The sequence below is a fragment of the Rutidosis leptorrhynchoides genome, chromosome 1, assembly GCF_046630445.1.
Source record: "Rutidosis leptorrhynchoides isolate AG116_Rl617_1_P2 chromosome 1, CSIRO_AGI_Rlap_v1, whole genome shotgun sequence".
NCBI lineage: Eukaryota > Viridiplantae > Streptophyta > Magnoliopsida > Asterales > Asteraceae > Rutidosis > Rutidosis leptorrhynchoides.
This window is the reverse complement of record NC_092333.1, coordinates 593,135,466-593,140,732: the sequence shown is the minus strand read 5'-3', so window position 1 is coordinate 593,140,732 and position 5,267 is coordinate 593,135,466. Positions and strand designations below refer to the sequence as shown.

General features: G+C 32.8%; 1 long non-coding RNA gene across 2 annotated transcripts; it reads left to right on the top strand.

Annotated features, from left to right (window-relative positions):
• Positions 1-609: 609 nt before the first annotated feature.
• Positions 610-1,690, top strand: LOC139883574 (uncharacterized). 2 transcript variants are annotated; one of them, XR_011771850.1, is made up of 4 exons: positions 610-966; positions 1,154-1,197; positions 1,409-1,544; positions 1,627-1,690. It is a non-coding gene; the product is annotated as an uncharacterized lncRNA (long non-coding RNA). The 2 variants fall into 2 exon arrangements; XR_011771851.1 differs by having other exon boundaries at positions 1,617-1,690.
• Positions 1,691-5,267: the final 3,577 nt, after the last annotated feature.

The following is a 5,267-nucleotide window of genomic DNA, read 5'->3' as shown; positions in this document are numbered from 1 at the left end:
ATTAAATTGTACAATTACATATGATTGGATTTGACATGCATAATCATATGTGATTGAGTTTAGAATCATATGTGATTGACATGCAGAATCATATGTGATTGTAAAAAAAATTTTGAAAAAATATATTTAAAAATAAAAATTTTGAAACTTTTTTCTTTTCGAATTTTTTTCCCAATCACATGTGATTTTCGTGCCACATGTCACGCTCTCATTGGTCCCTTGGATTTCAAGCAAATTAATAGATGCAAAGGATTACAACTCTCTAGGAATAACAATAACATTTTTTAATACACAATTCTTAGACAAATGAAGATTTCCAATTTTTGTAATTTTTGCAAGTGTACCATTTGGATGACCTACAGTCATGTTTAATTTTGACACATTAAAAATCATTGACTAAACCTTCACAAGAACCAATCATATGTCTCATGTCTGGTTGCTCCTGAATCAATGATCCATTTATATCTATATCTATTATATATAATAACAAAGTCCTTTTTAGTTAATCATTCTTTCCATAAGCTTACATGGTAAAATAAGAACCATTAGATTCAATCTCAACTTTTAATAACAATCATTGATTCTGTTGATCATTGTCTCTCTCTAACTTTCAACTTGTTCTTTTATTAATCTACTCTACATTCAAAAAAATTGGGGATCGTAACTCCACATTCCATTATTCACATTCACATACAACAAAACAACTACCTCATACGTATGAAATCTACAAAGCAAAATTCCAACAACAGTCGACAATTAGTTCATTGAAAACATCAAGAAACAATCGATGAATTCAAGGAAACGAGAATTAGGGTCTGCACATGGTTCAACATCGATCGATCAACAAAAATTAGGGTTATAAAAGGCAGTCGAAGCCTTCATCTATATGCAATAGGGTTTTTCAAATCAAAGTGAAATCAACGAATATCTTAACCGCGTTATAGAAGAAATTGCAATATGAAACAGGTTATCATATTCATTTTACAAAATTAAGGTTTTTACAACATTACAACATATTATTAAAAGTTATTGATTTCGTTATATACATATAAATTTGAATATGTGTGTATATAATCATATATATCTGTATATATTTGTAAGTTATCGTTTTTAATTTCTTTTTCATAGATGGGTTCTTTTGATATATTTGCAGAAAGAGACCAATTTGATCTTAAAAAGTTGCAATCAAAGATGAAGGTATGTGTGTCTTTCACATTAGTAATACTTTATGGCTTCTTGAACCTAATAGAGTAATAGGTACTGCCTTTGCAATACCAATTTACAAATCGTGCCAAATCAAAAAAGACAAGAAGTTAATCTCAAGTTACAGCATCAATATTTACATTTTTTTCTCATTGGGCTTATACTAACATTTACACTTTTGCATGATTATATTCTATCATATTAGGGTATCTTTTGGAGGATAAACATGTGGATTCTATGTGTTGACACAACTGCAAAGTCATTTAGGTTAACAGACTGTGTATTTGAAGAAGGATGTATGTTGTTTTTACGCTACACCAAACTACTGACAAAGAGATTGGGTATTGATTTTCATTCTTGCTAATATTAAATTATTTGATTTATGATATATGATTTTGTATTTTCATCACAAGTTCTTTCTAGGTGTTGGACGTACTCAAATCTGTTATGAATTTTTGGGTCAACCTGAATTGGTAGTTCTGATTCAGAATAAATGAATTGTAACTGCAATAGGTCGCGTTAGTGAAGTAAGTATATGTGCCTTAATGTTATGTTGCTGGCTTGATTAGTTTGATTGTATATCAGGTAGTTATATTATTGTTTATCAAGTATAACTTTTAACAATATATGCTATGTGCATTTTAATTTTGTAGTTGTTGATTAGTTATTCTATCTGTCCATTTTTGTATTATGCATGTATTGACAAAATAGGTAGTTAAAAAGCATATAGTATTAGAATTACAATGCTGTAATGCTTCGACAGAATTTATGTGTGCATCAGTACTAATAACAAAGATGGGAGTGATAAAATGGGTGGGTCATTCAGGATGATACATAATGCCAATATATATGGTTGAAACAAAAAATGCATATTATAGAAACCGAATTAGCTTCGTTAGTAGAGTTTATGCAGTCAATAAATGTGCTGAAGTTGTACATGCTACTGTAAATGAATCAACAATTGCGCCTTTTTAAATGGGGACAAGTATGCTCTTAGTTTGCATCAATAAGTAACATGTTATTTTTTTTTTTATTTCGAATCCTAACTTGGTGTCTTCCTGCATTTTAACAGATTGAGAGTCATTGACTAACTCACATTTACATAAAAAGTTAAAATATATATGTATTTATTGGGACCTTTAAGCCTCATCAGAGGACTGTACAAGCTAGACAAACACCAACTCTATTGCAATATTCTATCATTGTAATATAGCAGGTAATCTAATTTCAACTTTTAATATAACAGGTACTCTTGGGCACTGGACTTACCATATGCTACTTATTATTGTTTTTGGTATAGATTCAACATGGTTAGATTATTTTCAGATATTGCATTATCTGTACTTATGGTAAGATATTCATAATAAATGAAACATATCTTCAACTTTTTTGTAGAAAATATGTATATCAACAAGGGAGTGGTCAAAGCTGCTGAAACCATGTCTGATCGAGATAAGGTAATGGGGGTATTCTTAATGCTTTTAGAACTTGCATGTGTAAATTACTCTTGAAGAGAGCAAATGGAAGATAAATCCTATAATCAACATACTAATAGGAAGGTACCTCAATAAATTACTAAAAGTGTAGTCAAGGTCTCAGACTATGTTTATTAACTCGAAAAGGGGGTAAATCCATCCGAATGTACTATTGATAATGCTAAAAACGAACATATATTTCATAGCATTATCCCTCAAGAAAGAAAAGCTTTTAGTTGCAATTGTTCTATTTACAAGTGATATTCGTTTAAATAATAAAAGGTGAAGACAAAAGACAGATTCGACGAATTGAAGACGCAAACGACCAAAAAGCTCAAAAGTACAAAGTACAATCCAAGAGGTTCAAATTATTGATGAGAAACGTCTAAAAGTTACAAGAGTACAAGACGCGAAACGCAAAGTACAAGATATTAAATTGTACGCAAGGACGTTCGAAAATCCGGAACCGGGACCAGAATCAACTCTCAACGCTCGACGCAACGGACTAAAAATTACAAGTCAACTATGCACATGAATATAATATAGTATATAATTAATTCTTAAAATTATATATATATATTATATTATATATAAAACCGTCGGCAAACTAGCAAACAAACAATTGTGAGCTGGATTCCCAGGCCATGCGATCGCATGGCCAGAAGGCACAAATGCCATGCGATCGCATGGAACGCTGTAGCAGGCCACATCCTATAAAAAGCAACGAATTCAGGCGAATGTTTTACACCTTTTTCTTAAACAATTCTTTCCGGCATCTAAAGCCTTGAGACTTCAAGGAGAAATTGTTACGTTCACGCAAAAGCCAAATGAAACTCTGTATGAGGCATGGACAAGATTTGGAAAGTTGTTAAGAGGATGTCCGCAACATGGTTTAGACACTTATCAAATAGTACAAATATTCTACCAAGGATGTGACATCACTACACGGAAAGACATCGATATAGCAGCTGGTGGTTCTATTATGAAGAAAACCGCAACTGAAGCTTACAAAATTATTGATAACACTGCTTCCCACTCACATGAGTGGCATCAAGAAAAAGATATCGTTAGATCATCTAAAGCGGCTAGAGCCGATTCTAGCCATGACTTTGATTCCATTTTCGCAAAAATACATGCTGTCGAGAGACGAATGGAAAAGATGACTAAAGATATTCACTCAATCCGAATTAGTTGTAAGCAGTGTGGCGGACCACATTTGACAAAAGATTGTCTCAGTATTGAACAAACAATGGAACAAAGAGAGAATGTTTCATACATGAACCAAAGGCGTGGAAATAATTATCGGAATAATTATCAACCGCCAAGACCAATCTACAATCAAAACCAGAATTATAACCGAAATGCTTCATACAACAACCAACAAGGTCCTAGCAATCAACAAGTATCCAACAATACTTACAATCAGCAAAGACCTATTTTTCAAAACAAACCACCACAAACCGATGATAAAAAGCCAAATTTAGAAGATATGATGTCAAAGCTAGTTGAATCTCAAACGCAATTTTTCACATCTCAGAAACAAACCAATGAACAAAATGCTCAAGCATTTAGAAATCAACAAGCTTCTATTCAAAATCTGGAACAAGAAGTAAGTAACCTAGCAAGGTTGATAGGTGAAAGAAAACCGGGAAGTCCACCTAGCGATACAAATGCTAACCCCCGGAATGAAACAGCTAAAGCCATTACCACAACAAGTGGTATTACACTTAGACCACCTGAAATACCTGTAATTTCTGATGATTCCACTCCTACTCCACAAGAACCACAACCTGGGCAAGATAAGGAAAAAGAACCGGTAGTTGAAAAGGTTAATGAAGATAACACAGTTAAGGCTAAACCCTATGTTAAACCATATCAACCACCACTTCCTTACCCAAGTAAAATGAGAAAAGAAAGACTTGAAGCCGAGCAATCTAAATTCTTGGATATGTTTAAACAAATAAATGTTAATCTTCCTTTCATTGATGTGATATCAGGAATGCCAAGATATGCTAAATTTCTGAAAGATCTAATCACAAATAGAAAGAAAATGGAAGAACTCTCGGCTGTTAATATGAATGCTAATTGTTCTGCAGTGCTGTTGAATAAGATACCAGAAAAATTATCTGATCCAGGAAGTTTCACAATTCCATGTTTTCTGGGTAGTCTTAGTTCAATAGAAACATTGGCAGATTTAGGTGCTAGTATAAATTTAATGCCGTATTCACTATACGCTAAACTAGACCTTGGTGAATTGAAACCAACACGAATAAGTATACAACTATCTTATCGATCAGTAAAATATCCTAGAGGGATAATGGAGAACATGCTAGTTAAAGTTGGTAATTTAGTATTTCCAGTAGATTTTGTTATTCTGGACATGGAAGAAGATTCTCGAGTTCCTCTCATATTAGGAAGACCATTCTTAAACACGGCAAAAGCAATAATAGACGTGTTTGGTAAGAAACTAACCCCAAGTATAGAGGACGAGAGTGTTACCTTTTCTGTTGATAGAGCCATGCAACAACCTCAATCTGCAGATGATACATGTTATTATATTCAAACTATAGATTCACATGCAGAATTGTT